The following is a 21,341-nucleotide window of genomic DNA, read 5'->3' on the forward strand; positions in this document are numbered from 1 at the left end:
TGAACCTTGCGACAGCTCCAGGTTAACATACATCCATACTGAATTTTCTTGGCTAATTGTAAATATTGTTCTATGTATTTTTGTGACAGCAACGTGAGGTTTTTAATTGGTATTGTGCTTGAAACAAAGTTGGATGATGCATATTTCCTACAATCATTTTGAAAGGTTTGCCCCCTTTATAGGTTATAAGGTAGGTCCCGAATTCTTGCCAGATATTGTATGAACGCCTATTCAGAGTATTTCGCCCTTGATTGCAAAGATATTTTCTTACAGATAACCTTTGACTTCTCGATGAACTCTGTACTGTCAGTATTTGTGCACAATGCACATTCTGAAACTTACAACTATTAGTGATCAATGAGACAAGAGTACTTGATCCTCGATCCTTAAACTATCATCTTACTCATAACCATGTACTACTCGGTGAACCCTATATATCTATCAGTAGTTGGAAGCACTACAAAGCAGTGTCAAATTCAGTATTATATGTACATGAGTTTGCTGATTTCAGGCAAGCAACAACAAACAGACTTTGCTGTTTTCAGTCTATTGAGATATTTGTTGGGCATCACCGAGGAACGCCAGCAAAGGCGTGAAGAAATACTCGCAATCAGGTATATATTTCAGTGGTCTTAATCGCACAAACCTTCAGTATAGTTACGGTATCATCCCACCTTTATGTTTTGCGACCATTAGACATCCAAAGGTCGAGCTATGCGTCGTGTGCCATCTGAGTCAACTGCTTCTCACTTGTAATCCATCTGATTGAACAATTGATCGACCATCTCTCATCGACCCATGCATGCAGCGATGGATTTACTCTGAATTTTTTCATGTCCTGGAACATTAACTGGATTGATTCATGGATGCAGTGTGACATGTCGTGTGAGATGAAGGTGGCAAACCATCCAAACTTGAAGCCAAGCATGTGGTGGATCCGCCATGGATGATGGATGGACCGGTGAGTGTAGAAGTTTGAGCTGTGAAACTTTGTGCGATCGAGCTCCTGGTGTAATTAAGCATATGGCTTTTGTGATGTGTTATGTAGGTAGTGATTGCCTATATTTCTTTCCCTCTTAAATTTGTTGTAATAAGGTTGTCCTTTGCAGAAGGAAGATTGAACCGCCTTTTGGTTTAGGTAGAAGCACCCATTGATGTTTTCCAGTTCTTTGTATTCATTCTATTATGTGCTATAATAGTTAATTGCATATATATGTACTATGTTTGGATATTCTCACGCAACATCTATGTACAACAGATGCAGATTTTCAGAATATTTAACCAAAAACCTTTGCCTGCACTGTTCAGAATATGAAGCCATATTATAACAAAGTTTATTACTACATTATTTATTTTATTCATGCTAGAAATGACTTTTGTTTTCACAAAGTCCCTAGCTTATAGGTTTGTGCTTTACTTTACTTTTTACTGCAGTAACAATGTTACAACACGATGCAACATCCCCTCATGATACTCAAGTTATCCGTTGCTTATAGCATTCAATTTGGTTTGGTCAGTCAAAATGATACCATTGGTATCTAAAACTCTTGCTATTTAGTTCTGACTCTCAAGTGGCAATATATGTGCCAGATTTACTGAATCTTAAATGTATTGTTTTCCTGTATTTCTGTGGTATAACTTGTGCCATATTAAGTGGAAAAGACACTTAGCTTCTTATCACAGGTGACGTGCTCTAATTTGAACTTTTTTCTTTTCTGTTTGACAACAGACAACGGGTTCCCTCTATTTATGGGCAACTCATCTTGTTGGCCCGGTCTGGGGTCAGTGTTGCTGGATACCTTTTTTCCAATAGAGCCATAGATGATGTGCTTTCTTGCTTTTTTACTTCCAAGGGGGTGTTTAGAAATTCAGTATGATATATTTTTCATCATTCACAAATATGTTCAGAGAGTTCTTGGTTGTGTCGTTCCAGATACAGGGACGACACAAGCAACACCTCCTTGAACACATCTGTTGTTGTTACTACTAAGGGGAAGTTTAGATAAAATTCAGTGTGATATATTTTCCATCATTCACAAATGTGTTCCGAGAGTTTTTGCTTGTGTCGTTCCTGTTCTTGGCAAAGGCACCACTCTGGCCATTCGCCACTCTGCCTCCAAGCTCGACACCACAGTTTGACAGGGCAAAGGAGGTTCTTGACGATGACGAATATGGCGCCCTGGTTGTCTCAGTTTATGAGATTCTCCTATGGTGGACATATTTGTATCACACTAGGCTGCTCCTCTCCTATTGCAAATCAGAGCTAGCTTATATCCATCTGTCCATCATGGCTGGCTCTAAAGGCAACACTCCTCCAGTCCTCATGTGCGTGATGGCAAAGCTAAACTACATTATATTAACAGGTTATCATTACTCACCACTCACTAGACCACCTTTTGCTGTACTTTTTCTTCTGGTCAGATTTATTTCATGTCCCAATGTTCCGTTATGTGCAGCTATGAAATTTTATTTGAAGAACCATGCAAAGCAATTTGAGATGATGCATATAAAGCATCATTGATTTATTAAGAGTTTTTTAAGTGTTCAATTTATTAAGAGTTCATTTATCATTGTTATGGAAATCTCATTTGTTATGGTTGGACTAGCTTTAGAATGTAGCAATGCTTTTATTCTCACAATGTTTTTATACTGTAGTATTTGTTTAACTTCCATAGTGTAGCTTGTATAGTGATGTATGCTTGATCACCGTAATTTTTCATGATGAATCATGCTTTGATGTGGTTTGCACAACAAAAAAAATCATGAACTTTTATAGTGAACAATACATGTGTTAGAAAGTCATAACATGATATTATCAGGTTATCATTACTCACCGGGTCACATTTGATGTTCTTTTTTCTTCATTTTGTTCAGATTTATTTCATGTCCCAATGTTCTCTTGAAAAAGATGTATGGTCTCGGATTGAGAGATAGGGAGGGAGAGAGATCCTGGGAGGGAAGCCACTTCTGCTTTGATGATTTCTTGAAGTTCAGGTTAATTTACAATCAGTATATACAAGTCAGGTTTTTTTGCGAGAGAATTTAATTCCATTGTCATTGTCATTGTTGTTGCCTACAAGGCACTTGAACAAAATGTCCGAGACATATTCTAAGGAGTATAATTAATCTATGAGCATATTATCACACAAATGTCACCGAGCGCGTCAATCTATCGGCTTACTGAAGTGAACTTTTTTATTTTTCTGTGTGGACTTCCACAGGCTTACTATAGTACATCTTATTTATTCTTTTAGGAAATTAGTTCCTTGATCTTTGCAGCTGCCCATGTCCATATCACAAAGGTGCTTAGTGCAATGCATCCTGCAGTGATTCCATCATAGGAATTAGGAACAAGTATGGAAATCTGGAACAAATCACTTTTGTTGCGTAATAGTACTTTGTTTGATCCTAGAGGAAGTAGTTGAGGGGTCATCGCTTTTTCACCACTGATCATAATGAATTGTCATCCTTTTTCTTTTGTTGAAGTTGATGCATATCATGGCAAAGCATACGATACCCAAATTTCAATTCTGTAATGTTTCCGTTACTCTTTAATGAAACATGCTTGGGCTGTTATAAAAATGAAGCTCTATGCTTCATCGTTCTTAAGTTTCTGCAATTTTCCCGCTTGTTCAAACATGTTTGATGTACTTACACAATAAGATGTTGGATGTACTTGCACATTAACAAAAATGATATGTAACATTCATGTCCAATTATTTGTGTCTACTCCTCTGCTTTTCTACTGATTATTTGATGATGAGGATAACAGATGTTCCTGTTTTTAAGTATAGTTATTTGTGCTTATAGTTGGTAGAGATCAAAGTATTAACTCAACTGAAGTAGGGAAAAAGAGCTATTTTTATTGACACCACTAGCAGTGGATACATGGTGATCCTTTTTGAAGTTATTTTATGAAATAAGGCACGTATAAGGTGGCTGGTCTATTGGGTATACAATCCTTTCTTGAGAATACTATGTTTGCATGAGAATAACACTGTTATTATAGAATGCCACTTTTTCAGGCGGAGGCATGCCATTTTGTCTCCTTCACTACGGACCCTTAATTGGCTGAACTCAACATGTGTAGACGGGCTGCTCAACTTGCATGTGAACTGGATGTGGCAAAACTTATCTTAGAGACAGACTGGAAACCAGTGGCCGCTAAGTTAAGAAGCTCATAAATGGATATATCTCTCAATCTATGGGCCTATTGTGAAGGAGTAAGAGGAGTGCATTCGATCAAGGGAGGAGTTCAGGATGACATGGGTGAAATGCTCAGCTAATGGAGCTGCTCATCAGCTAGCGAAGGAGGGTTGTGCGAACGCGTTAAGTAAAGCTTGGGTCAGGTACCCGCTGGGTTGTATTCATGATCTTTGCATCAGATTGTGCCAAGATGAATGAATAAAACACAACCAATTCCAGCTAAAAACATATTTTTTCTTTGAGCTGATTGTTAGAAGAAAAGATGTGTGTTAGCTAAGACGGCACAGTTTTCCGTTAATTTAGCTCTATGAATAATATTTTATTTTTTAAAGCCCGTGGCAACGCACAGGCGTTTTACTAGTTAACTGTAACATCGCATCAAACGATACAAGTAAAACGAGCACACACCCATAGCATCTGAGCATGGCTATACTACTGTTTTCTTTTTCTTCTGAACTAGCTCATCAGGGCACCTTCAACGGCAACCTGCAAATTTCCTCCCGCATCCGTATGCCAACAGGGGAGACCAGTCCACGGACATGGATGCGGGAGGCCGCCATCCAACCGCAGCCGCATACATTTCAAACTCTTTTTCAACAAACTGGATGAAATTCGTACATATCAGGCCGAATTTCATATAAACATGATTGATTTTATTACATTTACATCAAAGCGATGCTAGTCCGGCTCTAGAGGTATAATCAATACCTAATCTAAATGGCCGCGAGCGCCCGTTCCCCGTGTCCGGCCATCAACCCTGAGAACTGAAACTTCATCGTCTCCACTTCCGCCTCGGCGCTCTCTAGCTCCGCCCCCGTAACCTCTGCCTCTGGAGGCCCAGGAAGTGAAGCTGTCCGCCTCCACATCGCCACCAAGTGACTAATCGGCCGAAGACGGTGAGCCCAAAAAGCTTGGCGTCGACGGGAGGAGAGAAGCGGTGGCCTTCCTGGGACACGAGCAGTGGTGACCTACCATGCACTACTCTTCCTCGCCGCCGCCTGCGGACGTGCCGGCTACGTGGTCGCCGCGGCGGGGCATGGACTCGACGATGTCCTCCTCCTTGTTGTTGGTCTCGCCAAACACCGCCTCGCCCGCGTCATCGCTCTCCTTGTAGGCGGCGGCCACCTCCGCCACCCGCTGGTAGTGCCGCCACCAGGCGAGGCGGATCTCGCGGGCAGAGTGGTAGGACTCGAGTAGCGCCTCCTGCTCCGACAGGTCCGCGTTCTGCGCGACAGCCCTGCCGACGGCGAGCTGCTCCTCTGCCTGCACGTGCTCCTGCAAAAGGTGGTGGTTGTAGGTGGTGTCGGCATGCGCCTCCCGGAACTTCCCCTCTCGCTCCTCCCGCACCATGCCCATGTAGTGGGCACGGGCCTCGCCGATGATCAAGGTGCAATGCACCGGCATGGTTGGCGCAGAGGAGGAGGAGGGTGGCGCCGGTTCGTCGTTGGCGGCGTCCTCCATTGGGACCAGTAAAATGGAGGGTTGGTTGGGCTGTGTGACGCCCCCGATTCAATCGTACACTAATCATGCACGCAAACGTGTACGATCAAGATCAGGGACTCACGGGAAGATATCACAACACAACTCTAAAAACATAAATAAGTCATACAAGCATCATAATACAAGCCAGGGGCCTCGAGGGCTCGAATACAAGTGCTCAATCATAGACGAGTCAGCGGAAGCAACAATATCTGAGTATAGACATAAGTTAAACAAGTTTGCCTTAAGAAGGCTAGCACAAACTGTGATACAGATCGAAAGAGGTGCAGGCCTCCTGCCTGGGATCCTCCTAAACTACTCCCGGTCGTCATCAGCGGCCTGTACGTAGTAGAAGGCACCTCCATTGTAGCAGGAATCGTCGTCGATGGTGGTGTCTGGCTCCAGGGCTCCAACATCTGGTTGCGACAACCAGGTAGAAGGGAAAGGGGGAAAAGAGGGAGAAAAGCAACCGTGAGTACTCATCCAAAGTACTCGCAAGCAAGGAGCTACACTACATATGCATGGATATATGTGTAAAGGCCATATCAGTGGACTGAACTGCAGAATGCCAGAATAAGAGGGGGATAGCTAATCCTGTCGAAGACTATGCTTCGGGCAGCCTCCGTCTTGCAGCATGTAGAAGAGAGTAGATTGAAGTCCTCCAGTAGCATCTCCAAGTAGCATCGCATAGCATAATCCTACCCGGCGATCCTCTCCTCGTCGCCTTGTTAGAGAGCGATCACCGGGTTGTTTCTGGCACTTGGAAGGGTGTGTTTTATTAAGTATCCGGTTCTAGTTGTCATAAGGTCAAGGTACAACTCCAAGTCGTCCTGTTACCGAAGATCACGGCTATTCGAATAGATTAACTTCCCTGCAGGGGTGCACCACATAACCCAACACGCTCGATCCCATTTGGCCGGACACACTTTCTTGGGTCATGCCCGGCCTCGGAAGATCAACACGTCGCAGCCCCACCTAGGCACAACAGAGAGGTCAGCACGCCGGTCTAACTCCTATGGCGCAGGGGTCTGGCCCATCACCCTTTGCACACCTGCACGTTGCGAACGCGGCCGGAAGCAGAACTAGGCCCCTTAATACAAGTGCATGCTTATGTTCCAATCCGGCGCGCGCCACTCAGTCGCTGATGTCAAGAAGGCTTCGGCTGATACCACGACGTCGAGTGCCCATATCTTTCCCACGTAGTTGGTTAGTGCGTATAGGCCAGTGGCTAGACTCAGATCAAATACCAAGATCTCGTTAAGTGTGTTATTATGAAGCAACCGCGAACGCCGACCAGGGCCAGGCCCACCTGTCTCCCAGGTGGTCTCAACCCGCCCGGTCGCTCCGCCACAAAGATCCACACAGAGGGCCGTCGGGACAAAGGTCCTTTCAGCCCCCAATCCGTGAATCACTCGCGGGTACTCCTCGAGCCGACCCGACTTTAGTCACCATCTGTAGTAAGTATATATGTATAGTATATACCCGTGATCACCTCCCGAGTGATCACGGCCCAATAGTATAGCAAGGCAGACTGACAAGAATGTAGGGCCAATGATGATAAACTAGCATCCTATACTAAGCATTTAGGATTGCGGGTAAGGTATCAATGACTGTAGCAACAATGACAGGCTATGCAACAGAATAGGAGTAACCGAACAGTAACAAGCTACACTACTCTAATGCAAGCAGTATAGAGAAGAATAGGCGATATCTGGTGATCAAGGGGGGGGGGCTTGCCTGGTTGCTCTGGCAAGAAGGAGGGGTCGTCAACTTCGTAGTCAAACTGGGCAGCAGCAGCGTCGGTCTCGTAGTCTATCGGAGAGAAGAGGGGGAAGAAACAATAAATACAATGCAAACAGATGCATATCGATGCATGACATGACAAGTAATGATGCTAGGTGTGCCCAATCACGGTAGTAAGTGATACCGACGAAGGGGGGAAACATCCGGGAAAGTATCCCCGATGTTTCGCGTTTTCGGGCAGAGGTACCGGAGGGGGAAAGTTGCGAGTCCGATAGGTTAGGGATGTGTGGCAGACGAACGGGCTGCGTATCCGGATTCATCTCGTCGTTCTGAGCAACTTTCATGTAGAAAGTATTTTCATCCGAGCTACGGTTTATTTTATATTAATTTTAAAAGATTTAAATCATTGTTAGGATTTATTTAACTATTTAATTTTAACATTATCCAGAATAGTGTTTGCTGACGTCATCATGACGTCAGCATGACATCAGCAGTCAACAGAGGTGTTGACTGGTCAACTGACGTGTGGGCCCAGTGGGACCCACCTGTCATACACTGTTAGGTTGATTAGGGTTTAGGTTAAACTAATTACTGTTTAATTAAACTAACAGATTAATTAGATTAATTAAATGGGATTAATTAACTTAATTAATTTAATTAATTAATTAATCAATTAATTAAATTTATTATTATTACTATTATTTTTCTATCTCCTTTTCTTTTTATAAAACGTTTGGGGGGGGGGGCCCTTGTCATTGGCCCCAAAGGGCCTTAACGGGCACGGGCATGCAAGCGCTGGGTTAGCGGGCGAACGGGCGCCGTTGCGGGCGCCCAACAGAGCACTGCGAGGTCGGCGGCGGGGCATGGCGTGTCAACGCGGGGAGGTGAGGACGGCGCGCCGGAGTTGCAGCGCCGTTGGTGGAGCGGTGAGGCGACGAGGTGGGGCGCAAGGCGAGGGGCGCCGTGGTTGGGTCGTCGGACGCAGGTGCGCGGTCAGGGCCGGACCGGACAGCTGCGCGGGCAGAGCCGCGCCGGAGCAGAAGTGAGCAGGGGGAGAGGCGCACGAGGCACGCTGCAAGCGGGCGCAAGGTGCGGCGCGGCCGTGGCGCGATGGAGGCAAAGGACGCCGGCGGGGGCGCACGCGAGCCATGGCGAGGGCACGGGACTGCGGGGGAAGTGCGAGTCAGGGGAGGTCCGGGGCGCAGGCGACGCGCGGGTGCAGCAGAGGGCACCGACGACGTCGGGCGCGGGCGCGGTCTGGCGCGATGTGCAGGGAGCGGGAACGGCACGGGCGGCGAGTGTGCGCATGTGGACGCGACGGTGGATCCGCCAGGGAAGAAGAGGGGAAGGGAAGGGGGGCTCACATAGCCCTATAGATGTGCTATAGCGGGCTCGGGGCGGTGCCGGAGCTCGGGCCGGCGGTGGTCGATGACGAGACAGCAGCATCGGGCGATGGCACGCGACGGAGGCAGCTGGTCTTCGGGAAGGGCATCCGGTGCGCGATGTGGCGCAGGAGGTTGGCGAGGTCGCCAGCGGGAGGTAGGAGGCGCACTAGGCGGGGTGGGGTGCTACCCTGCGCGAGCACGGTTGTGCGGCGACGCGTGTGGAGCGAGGGGATCGGGCTCGATCCAAATCCAGCGAGGGTGGGGGGAGAACGAGAGAGAGACGTGGGGGAATGGGGCGGTTGGGGACTAGGGTTCGGTTCGGTGGGGGGTTGGGGTGACCTAGTAGGGCACCGGGGTGGGCCGGCCTTGTCGGCCTGATTGGCCCAGAGGCCAGCTGGGCCATGGCCCAAAAGGGGGGGGGGGTTCTCCTTTTGTTTTATTTGCACTTTTCCTTTTGTTTATTTCCTTTTCTGTTTTATTTCATTTCAAAGTAATCAGGCATTTTCTAAAAATGTGTTTACTTCACCATAATTACCATTGCAATATTTGGCACCCACCAAACATTTTTGTTTTGACTTTTGAAAACTTTGGTGTTTGTCGCTAATTCATTTTTGAATTTGCAATGTTTTTGAACTACCACTTAATTAGCAACAGGAACATAGATGACAAGGCATCATCAGGAGAGTTTTACTGTAGCATAATTATCCGGGCGTTACAAATCTCCTCCACTACAAGAAATCTCGTCCCGAGATTTAGGAGGTAGAAGGAAAGAGTGCGGGGTATTCATCACACAGACGATCCTCTCGTTCCCAAGTGGCTTCATCTTCAGAATGGTGCGACCACTGAACTTTGAGGAACTTGATCGCCTTCTGACGTGTGCGGCGTTCAGCTTGGTCGAGAATGCGAACCGGATGCTCTTTATAGGAGAGGTCCTGTTGTAATTCGAGCACTTCATGATCCACTCCTCGGATTGGGTCCTTGAAGCAGTGGTGGAGTTGTGACACGTGGAACACATCGTGAACGTGAGAAAGGTTCAGCGGAAGCTCCAGTTGATATGCCACTTTTCCACGCCTTTCGAGAATAGTGAATGGGCCAATATAGCGAGGAGCTAGTTTGCCCTTGATCCCGAAGCGGTGAGCACCCTTCATTGGTGTAACTCGAAGATAGGCCTTTTCGCCAGGTTGATAGACCATGTCCTTATGTTTACGGTCATACTGACTCTTCTGACGCGACTGAGCAGTCTTGAGATTCTCGCGAATAATGCGGACTTGTTCTTCGGCATTTTGGCTAATATCTGGACCAAAGAGTGGACGTTCCCCAGTTTCTGACCAGTGCAGAGGGGTTCGGCACTTTCGTCCATATAACACTTCGAAGGGGGCCATCTTCAAACTAGCTTGATAGCTATTATTATAAGAGAACTCAGCATACGGGAGAGATTCCTCCCATTTCTTGCCGAAGGAAATAACACAAGCTCGAAGCATGTCTTCGGGAATTTGGTTGACACGTTCAACTTGCCCTTGCGACTGCGGATGAAACGCAGTACTAAATGACAGATGCGTTCCCATAGCTTCTTGGAAACTTTCCCAGAATCTTGAAGTGAATAAGCTGCCACGGTCCGAACTGATAACCAGTGGAATACCGTGAAGTGAAACAATTCTGGACATGTAGAGAGTTGCAAGCTGACTAGCAGTGATCGTTTCTTTGACCGCCAGAAAATGTGCAACCTTAGAAAGCCGGTCAATGACGACAAGAATAGCATCATTACCTTTTTGCGATTTGGGAAATCCAGTGACGAAGTCCATTTCAACATGGTCCCATTTCCATTCAGGAATAGAGATAGGTTGCAGAGTTCCAGCAGGCCTTTGATGTTCTGCTTTGATACGACGGCAAACGTCACACTCAGCAACATAGCGAGCAATGTCTTGCTTCATGTTAGACCACCAGAATCTTTGACGAATGTCCTGGTACATCTTTGTACTACCAGGATGAATAGACAAAGGTGTATCATGAGCTTCTTTCATAACCTCGTGGGTCATATCCAGGTTACCTTTTGAAGGGACCACTAGGCGACCGTTAAAGAACAAGGTGCCAGTATCATCAACAGTGAAGAACGAGGGCTTCCCTTCTTTAAGGTAGTGTTTAATCTTATGGGCTTGAGAGTCATACTTCTGCAGCGTCTTGATGCTTTCCACGAGATCTGGTATAGCAACCAGGGTATTGAGAGAACCCTGGGAAACAACATGGAGGTTCATCTTGCGGCTCTCAGGAGGAGGAGGAGTGAGAGCTCCAGGAGGAACAATATGGAGGTTCAGCTTCCTGAATTCCTCAACAAGCGAGGGCTGAACTTTGTGAACCTGGAGGTGGTTGCAGTAAGACTTGCGGCTCAAGGCATCAGCCATTACATTAGCCTTGCCTGGGGTATACGAAATACCCAGGTTAAAATCTGCAACAATCTCCATCCATCTTTGCTGACGGAGGTTCAGATCTGGTTGAGTAAACAGATACTTCAAACTTTGGTGGTCGGTGAAGATCTCGCAACGATTACCTAGAAGGTAATGTCACCACTGCTTTAGTGCATGGATAACAGCAGCAAGCTCGAGGTCGTGAACTGGATAGTTCTCTTCGTGAGGGCACAATTGACGAGAGGCATAAGCAATCACTTTGCGCTCTTGCATTAGTATAGCGCCAAGGCCTTGACGTGAAGCATCACAATAAATGACGAAGTCCTTCTTAGTATCAGGTGGAGCTAGTACTGGGGCAGAAGTCAACTTGTCTTTGAGTGCCTGGAAGCTTTCCTGACATTTGTCTGTCCATTGGAACTTGACGCCCTTATGCAACAGGTTAGTCAGAGGTCTAGCGATCTTGGAGAAGTTCTCGACAAATCGACGACAATAGCTGGCGAGACCGAGAAAACTTTTGACTTGCTTAACGTTCTTCAGAGGAGTCCAATCAAGAATAGCCTGGACTCGTTCAGGGTTGACGGCAATACCATCCTTAGAGATGACATGCCCAAGATAGGTTACTTCGGGAAGCCAGAATTCACATTTGGAGAACTTGGCATAAAGTTGATGCTCTCGTAGCTTTTCCAACACAAGACGAAGATGTTCAGCATGTTCCTCTTCATTCTTGGAAAATACCAGAATATCATCCAGATAAACCACGACGAACTTGTCGAGGTAATCAATGAATATATAGTTCATCAGGCGAGAGAAGGTGGCTGGAGCATTGGTTAAGCCAAAAGACATGACAGTGTACTCGTATGAACCATATCGAGTCACAAAGGCAGTCTTTGGGATATCCTCTTCACGAACACGGATCTGATGGTAACCCAACCTCAAGTTGAGTTTAGGGAACACTGATGAACCAGCCAGTTGATCATACAAATCATTGATCCGAGGAAGAGGATACTTATTCTGAATGGTAGCTTGGTTTATAGGACGATAGTCTTGGACTAATCGGTTTGTCCGATCTTTCTTCTTGACAAACAAAGAAGGTGCTCCCCAAGGAGAGCAACTTGGGCGAATGAAACCACTTCGAAGAGATTTATCGATTTCCTCCTTAAGCTCAAGAAGTTCATGCGGCGGCATCTTGTAGGGTCGCTTGGCTATAGGAGTGGTGCCTGGTTTCAAGTCGATGACGAATTCGACAGCTCTAGCAGGGGGAATCCCTGGAAGTTCTTAAGGAAAGACATCTTGGAATTCGCGAATGATAGGAATGTTTTCAATGCCCTCAAGGGGTGCAACGTTCAATGCATTCAACGCATAAAGCCTTGCCTCGGCATTCTGAACTAGACGAGCATTATAGCTAATTATTTCATCAGAAGGGTGTAGCAGGTGGACGGTCTTAGTGGCACAAACTATAGAAGCAGTATGCGCTTTCAACCAATCCATTCCCAGAATGAGATCAATGCTACATGACTTTAGTACAATGGGAGAGACAAGGAATTCTAGTCCTTCGATTTCAACTGGGACGTCGTGACTAACCATAGAGGTTTGACATTGGCCCGCAGGGGTGTGTACCACTAGTGGAGTGTTCATCTCCTCGTATTTAATGCCATGCATGAATACAAACTCAGCTGATATGAACGAATGTGATGCTCCTGTATCAAACAAAACAGATGCTGGTACTGAATTTACGAGGAGTGTACCCATCACAGTAGCAGGCTGGTCTTGAGCTTCGTTCAGATCGACGTGGTTGGCATGAACACGACCATAAGACCTGGCATTGTTGTTGCGGGGCTGGTTGTTACCACGACCAGTTGCTGGAAGGGCCAGTTGATTCTGATTCTGGTTGCATTCCCTAGCACGGTGCCCTGGTTGACCACACTTGTAGCACAGACCATTATTGGGAGTGGGAACAGGAGCTCGGGGGGGTGGAGCTGGAAGCCTTGGCTGCCTAGATGGTGGAGGAGGCAGATGAGGTGCAGCATAGGTCTGCCTTGGGGCAGGTGCATTTGGACGGTACATGCTGTTCAGGATCCATATCTTACGCTTCTGTGAGGGCGGGCCCGAAGATGAGCCCGTGTCACGGTTGCGCCTCTGAGAGCTCTGGTGTTCCTGTAGACCAGTCTCGACATTGATGGCCTTGTTCACCAAGGTGGCGAAATCGACAAAGTCTTGCACTAGAAGTGCGAGCTTGATATCAGCTTGAAGGCCATCACGGAACTTCTCCTGTCTGCGAGCATCAGTTGCAATGTCTTCTTCAGCATAGCGGGATAAGTCCAGAAACTCCCGCTGATAAGCTTCCACAGTTTTGTTGCCCTGGGTGAGGTTGCGGAACTCACGCTTCTTCCAGTCCATGATCCCCTGAGGAATGAAGCGGGCACGGAAGGCAGCTTGAAAGTCTGGCCAGGTGATGATTGTCCCAACTGGCAGAGTACGCCTATGGCTGTCCCACCATTGAGCTGCGGGTCCCTTCAGAAAGAAGGAAGCAAAGGTGACATAGCGGGCAGGGGCTACTTCAGCAGACTCCATCTCATAGGTGATGTCACAGAGCCAGTCATCAGCATCCAGCGGCTGAGTTGAGCTGCGGTACACGGTTGGGTTGAGGCGCATGAAATCCTGCAGAGTCACTTGGGCTGGCTGCTCGTTCATATTGGGACAAGGGAACTGAGCCATCACATTCTCCATGAACTGGCGATTCATCTCGAGCTATTGGACCATACCAGCCATGTACTCAGGCGGTGGTGGGGCGTTGCCGCCACGACCCCTACCAGCTGGTCTAACCATCCTGCTAATATATAACAGGGGTAGTTCAGCATTGAGAAATTTGCATAGACAAGAATCATTCATGATGAAACATGCATAATGAAAGGAGCACGACAGATACCACATAGTAGTCGGCATAACTTACAAAAGGGGTCGGACATAGAGTTCAGTACACAGAGTTCAGTACACAGAGTTAAGTACATAGACTAAGTCATCATAGGCGGCACGCATGCTCGCGAATGCATCTAATACCAATGAGCAAGACTACATCAGTCCCAGGAGGTACTGTGAAGGTAGCTGTAGCCTGACAGCTGGTAGTGAGGCAACGGATAGTCCTCCACGTCAGTGGCCTGGGGGCCGCGGATACTCTGGTGTAGAACCCGACGCTCAGGTGGCATAAGAGGACCAAGTGCGGGAGAGTAGCCTCCCACCTCCGGCCAACCGACACCGTGGGGCATCACGGTCCTGGCTGGGTAGATCGCAGAACGCGGCAGCTGTCCAGACCGGACAAAGGGGTGCAACAGCGTCAGAGCCCTGTAAAGGTGCTGAAGAGTGGTGCACAACTCGTGGTGAAGAGCTCTGTTAGCTCGGTCCAGCCCATCAGCATGCAAAACCAGGCACTGATGGTGGAAGGGCTCTCGGGTGACGGTGGAGTAGGCGGCAGTGTAGTATCCCTCTGCACCAACGTCAGATGCGATAGGAATGTGCCTGAAAGGGGAAGTGTCCAACTCCTGATACTCTCCACGAAGACGTGTCAGAGCAGCATGAGCAGCATCGTGGACTGCCATCTCGATGGTCACTCCAACACCATGAGCGGTGTGCAGCACGGTAGTGGACTCATACTCCCGAGAGTAGAGGTGGACGATGGCACGGTACTGCTCCTGGTTAAAGTCCTGGTACTCCTCGTAGACGGTGTACTCAGGGTGCCAGCGATAACCCAGATAGGTCATCATCTCAGCTAGCACAGCAGGTGATCCTGAGGCACCAATGGCTGCAGTGTGGCGCACGACCTGCCTCGTGGGTTCCATCTGAAAACAAAGATGTTTCAATGGAGTCAAATGACAATATGGGCACTATTCAAAACACTACCCTACAGAATAACTATGGCTTATCCAACTTTGGGGTGAACGTGGTAACGGGATCCTAATGTCAGAGTTAGTAAATTCGTTTAACCCGAGTAGGAGAGAGTTCAGATCCCCAGAGTAAAGCTCAAGAAGTAAAAGATCCTAATACCACCCAATTGGCGACGTGGGCCCATGGGCCGCATAGCCAAGTTAGTAAAACAATTTTCATCAACTAGACTCAACTTCGGCCAAGGAGTTGGAAAGGGGGATTCCTACAGGCAGTCGGCTCTGATACCAACTTGTGATGCCCCCGATTCAATCATACACTAATCATGCACGCAAACGTGTACGATCAAGATCAGGGACTCACGGGAAGATATCACAACACAACTCTAAAAACATAAATAAGTCATACAAGCATCATAGTACAAGCCAGGGGCCTCGAGGGCTCGAATACAAGTGCTCGATCATAGACGAGTCAGCGGAAGCAACAATATCTGAGTACTGACATAAGTTAAACAAGTTTGCCTTAAGAAGGCTAGCACAAACTGGGATACAGATCAAAAGAGGCGCAGGCCTCCTGCCTGGGATCCTCCTAAACTACTCCCGGTCGTCATCAGCGGCCTGCACGTAGTAGAAGGCACCTCCATTGTAGCAGGAATCGTCGTCGATGGTGGCGTCTGGCTCTAGGGCTCCAGCATCTGGTTGCGACAACCAGGTAGAAGGGAAAGGGGGAAAAGAGGGAGAAAAGCAACCGTGAGTACTCATCCAAAGTACTCGCAAGCAAGGAGCTACACTACATATGCATGGATATATGTGTAAAGGCCATATCAGTGGACTGAACTGCAGAATGCCAGAATAAGAGGGGGATAGCTAATCCTGTCGAAGACTATGCTTCGGGCAGCCTCCGTCTTGCAGCATGTAGAAGAGAGTAGATTGAAGTCCTCCAGTAGCATCTCCAAGTAGCATCGCATAGCATAATCCTACCCGGTGATCCTCTCCTCATCGCCCTGTTAGAGAGCGATCACCGGGTTGTTTCTGGCACTTGGAAGGGTGTGTTTTATTAAGTATCCGGTTCTATTTGTCATAAGGTCAAGGTACAACTCCAAGTCGTCCTGTTACCGAAGATCACGGCTATTCGAATAGATTAACTTCCCTGCAGGGGTGCACCACATAACCCAACACGCTCGATCCCATTTGGCTGGACACACTTTCTTGGGTCATGCCCGGCCTCGAAAGATTAACATGTCGCAGCCCCACCTAGGCACAACAGAGAGGTCAGCACGCCGGTCTAACTCCTATGGCGCAGGGGTCTGGGCCCATCGCCCTTTGCACACCTGCATGTTGCGAACGCGGCCGGAAGCAGAACTAGGCCCCTTAATACAAGTGCAAGCTTACGTTCCAATCCGGCGCACGCCACTCAGTCACTGACGTCAAGAAGGCTTCGGCTGATACCACGACGTCGAGTGCCCATATCTTTCCCACGTAGTTGGTTAGTGCGTATAGGCCAGTGGCCAGACTCAGATCAAATACCAAGATCTCGTTAAGCGTGTTATTATGAAGCAACCGCAAACGCCGACCAGGGCCAGGCCCACCTGTCTCCCAGGTGGTCTCAACCCGCCCGGTTGCTCCGCCACAAAGATCCACACAGAGGGCCGTCGGGACAAAGGTCCTTTCAGCCCCCAATCCGTGAATCACTCACGGGTACTCCTCGAGCCGACCCGACTTTAGTCACCATTTGTAGTAAGTATATATGTATAGTATATACCCGTGATCACCTCCCGAGTGATCACGGCCCAATAGTATAGCAAGGCAGACTGACAAGAATGTAGGGCCAATGATGATAAACTAGCATCCTATACTAAGCATTTAGGATTGCGGGTAAGGTATCAATGATTGTAGCAACAATGACAGGCTATGCAACAGAATAGGAGTAACCGAACAGTAACAAGCTACACTACTCTAATGCAAGCAGTATAGAGAAGAATAGGTGATATCTGGTGATCAAGGGGGGGGGCTTGCCTGGTTGCTCTGGTAAGAAGGAGGGGTTGTCAACTCCGTAGTCGAACTGGGCAGCAGCAGGATCGGTCTCGTAGTCTACCGGAGAGAAGAGGGGGAAGAAACAATGAATACAATGCAAACAGATGCATATCGATGCATGACATGACAAGTAACGATGCTAGGTGTGCCCAATCGCGGTAGTAAGTGATACCGACGAAGGGGGGAAACATTCGGGAAAGTATCCCCGTTGTTTCGCGTTTTCGGGCAGAGTACCGGAGGGGGAAAGTTGCGAGTTCGATAGGTTAGGGATGTGTGGCAGACGAACGGGCTGCGTATCCGGATTCATCTCGTCGTTCTGAGCAACTTTCATGTAGAAAGTATTTTCATCTGAGCTACGGTTTATTTTATATTAATTTTAAAAGATTTAAATCATTTTTAGGATTTATTTAACTATTTAATTTTAACATTATCCAGAATAGTGTTTGCTGCAGCATGACATCAGTAGTCAACAGAGGTGTTGACTGGTCAACTGACGTGTGGGCCCAGTGGGACCCACCTGTCATACACTGTTAGGTTGATTAGGGTTTAGGTTAAACTAATTACTGTTTAATTAAACTAACAGATTAATTAGATTAATTAAATAGGACTAATTAACTTAATTAATTTAATTAATTAATTAAATTTATTATTATTACTATTATTTTTCTATCTCCTTTTCTTTTTATAAAACGTTTTGGGGGGGGGCCCTTGTCATTGGCCCCAAAGGGCCTTAACGGGCACGGGCATGCAAGCGCTGTGTTAGCGGGCGAACGGGCGCCCAACAGAGCACTGCGAGGCCGGCGGCGGGGCATGGCGTGGCAACGCGGGGAGGTGAGGACGGCGCGCCGGAGTTGCAGCGGTGAGGCGACGAGGTGGGGCGCAAGGCGAGGGGCGCCGTGGTTGGGTCGTCGGACGCAATTGCGTGGTCATGGCCGGACCGGACGGCTGCGCGGGCAGAGCCACGCCGGAGCAGCAGTGAGCAGGGGGGAGAGGCGCACGAGGCACGCTGCAAGCGGGCGCAAGGTGCGGCGCGGCCGTGGCGCGATGGAGGCAAAGGACGCCAGCGGGGGCGCGCGCGAGCCGTGGCGAGGGCACGGGACTGCGGGGGAAGTGCGAGTCAGGGGAGGTCCGGGGCGCAGGCGACGCGCGGGTGCAGCAGAGGGCACCGACGACGTCGGGCGCGGGCGCGGTCTGGCGCGGTGTGCAAGGAGCGGGAACGGCATGGGCGGAGAGTGTGCGCATGTGGACGCGACGACGGATCTGCCAGGGAAGAAGAGGGGAAGGGAAGGGGGGCTCACATAGCCCTGTTGATGTGCTATTGCGGGCTCTGGGCGGCGCCGGAGCTCGGGCCGGCGGTGGTCAACGACGAGACAGCAGCATCGGGCGATGGCGCGCGACAGAGGCAGCTAGTCTTCGGGAAGGGCATCCGGTGCGCGATGTGGCGCAGGAGGTTGGCGAGGTCGCCAGCGGGAGGTAGGAGGCGCACTAGGCGGGGTGGGGTGCTGCCCTGCGCGAGCACGGTTGTGCGGCGACGCGTGTGGAGCGAGGGGATCGGGCTCGATCCAGATCCAGCGAGGGTGGGGGGGAGAACGAGATAGAGACGTGGGGGAATGGGGCGGTTGGGGACTAGGGTTCGGTTCGGTGGGGGGTTGGGGTGACCTAGTAGGGCGCCGGGGTGGGCCGGCCTTGTCGGCATGATTGGACCAGAGGCCAGCTGGGCCATGGCCCAAAAGGGGGGGGGGTTCTCCTTTTGTTTTATTTTCACTTTTCCTTTTGTTTATTTCCTTTTCTGTTTTATTTCATTTCAAAGTAATCAGGCATTTTCTAAAAATGTGTTTACTTCACCATAATTACCATTGCAATATTTGGCACCCACCGAACATTTTTGTTTTGACTTTTGAAAACTTTGGGTGTTTGTCGCTAATTCATTTTTGAATTTGCAATGTTTTTGAACAACCACTTAATTAGCAACAGGAACATAGATGACAAGGCATCATCAGGAGAGTTTTACTGTAGCATAATTATTCGGGCGTTACAGGCTGCCTATTTCATGCGAAAATATGTTGTGCTGGGCTGACAAATGGCTGGATTAGGCCTTTAAACTAGTAGTAAAAACTAATTTAGCAAAGCTGGAGGGGGGAGGGGGCTTAAGCCTGTTAAGGCCCCCTAGTAGATTCGCCACTGATTGGAACATCGTAGTCCTCGGGCTGCCTGCCAGCCAGCCAGCCAGCCGATAGCAATGCCGACCATCTCCTTCTTCTTGTCTGACGTCAGCCCGTTCCAGATAGCTTTGGCGGGGGAAGGATCCATGGTGGGAGTGGTGCGAAGATGGATCAGAGGTGGATGACTGCGGCTATGGCCGGAGCACCGGTTTTATAGCAATGATGGGCAGCAAGGGGACTCACGGGTGGTGCCAGAGGAGACGACTCGGCAACCGTGTGTCATCAATGTGGGCGATAGACAGACGGACGGGCAATTGTCGTCATTTGAACATGCGAGAGTCGCATGCACCGGGAAGCGGCACAGGCGGCGCTCTTTCGTCCGGCGCGCCGCTTCAATGCCGGCGTCAGTGAGCTGTCGCGCCTGCTCTGGCCAGGCATGCATGCGGGCGCCGACGCTCTTGAGCAGCGCTGACCGAAAACGCGCGGGAGGGGTGAGGTCTTTTGGTGGGCCAGGGCGGTCAGAATAGTGCTTTGGATTGGTCTGGACTTCCGCAAAGCCTCACACGTTTGTCTTCAATTTGCGGGAGTCCGGACCGCCCCGCGAACCGATACAGGCCCTCGTTGGATGGTTTCTGCTGTCCAGACAACGTGGTCTGGATGGATGCGGGAGGTTTGAGGGTCGGCGTTTAAAGATGCCCTTAGAGTTCAAGTCTTAGGATTGTCATTAACGCTAACATTTTTGTAAATTCAATTCATAGAAATAGTAAAACTTTAAGTTTTCACCTTATGCAAATATGAATAAATAAGACGTGTTTGCTATTCCCTCCATCCTATGTAAGACTTTTTTGGTATTACTGTAGTGTCAAGAAAACGTCTTACTATGCGACCTAGGGAGTATCATGCGCAACACTCAAGGTCGAGTCATGTCTTTGCCGCATGAGGGCGATGTGGTGCAACTAGCCACATCGCCCGAGATTTTAAACCTAAAGACCAAGGCCGAGTCTAGGGATGGTCTCTGTCCCATTTGTTTGGTGCTGGAGGATTGCAACCACATCTTCTTTCGGTGTTCTGCGGCACAATTCCTATGGAGTTGCTCCCGGGAGGTCGTGTGCGGCAACTGGTGCCACGATAACCTTCCGGACTTGTTTGTGGAGGTCTTTCGGCTCCCGGGTCCAAGGAAAGCCCCCACTTGGGTGGCTTTGGGAACCCTAGCTTGGACCCTCTGGTGTTCCCGCAATAAACTTGTCATCGAGTGTGTGATTCCATGCCGTGTGACTGATGCAATCTATAAAATGTGCGGCTTCTTACAGCTCTGGAGATCGCTTAGCAAGCGGCACGATCGGGGCGTTATCGACAACATCATTGCGGGTCTCCGTTCCTTGGCATCAGCTTTTGCTCCACCACCGCCACCACCGCCACCCCTCTCGAGCCGGATTAGTTTTCTTTTGTTTTCTTTGGGGCTTGGCCTGCTGTGCCCCCAACATGACTTTATGACTTGATTGTACTTTGTACTGCTATGTTGGATGCTTGGTTCGTTGCTTTATAATATAAAGCGGGGAGAAACCCTTTTTCTCGAGTCGCACCAAGGATTCGTAGGTTTCGTTGGGGCACTTTCTCGTTTTGATGCAAATGAGACTAGCAACGCCTGAATTTGAGACAGGTACGCCGCACTCGACTGCGTTGTCGCTGGCGAGGACTCGCCTGTACCTTTTCAAAGGCTAGGCCGACGCAACTCGTCGCGATGGAGGAAAAGGAAGGGCTGGAGAAGGAGATGATTGAAGGTGAAAGATGAAGTAGAGCCGTTGGATGCGGATCGAATGGAGAGGGGAAAATAACCAAAATTGTGTTTTTTCCCAGTGGCATATAGTCGGCCCTTGAAGAGGATGACGAAAGAGGATCAAAGCCGTTGGGTGCCAAATCCAACTGGTCATCTCCGACACACACACGCGCGCGACGTACCCATCGAATGATTCCTCTCGAACAGAAAGCAACAACAGTTGCACAATTAATTGCAAGTCTGTTCGCATGTGCCATGATACACGCTCTGTTCTTCTC

General features: G+C 48.7%; 1 long non-coding RNA gene across 1 annotated transcript; it reads left to right on the forward strand.

Annotated features, from left to right (window-relative positions):
- Positions 1 to 515: 515 nt before the first annotated feature.
- LOC123134280 (uncharacterized) lies at positions 516 to 1,312 on the forward strand. Its single transcript, XR_006465605.1, has 3 exons — positions 516 to 614; positions 873 to 961; positions 1,110 to 1,312. It is a non-coding gene; the product is annotated as an uncharacterized lncRNA (long non-coding RNA).
- The last annotated feature ends 20,029 nt before the right edge of the window (positions 1,313 to 21,341 follow it).

This window comes from Triticum aestivum, chromosome 6B (genome assembly GCF_018294505.1).
Source record: "Triticum aestivum cultivar Chinese Spring chromosome 6B, IWGSC CS RefSeq v2.1, whole genome shotgun sequence".
Lineage (NCBI taxonomy): Eukaryota > Viridiplantae > Streptophyta > Magnoliopsida > Poales > Poaceae > Triticum > Triticum aestivum.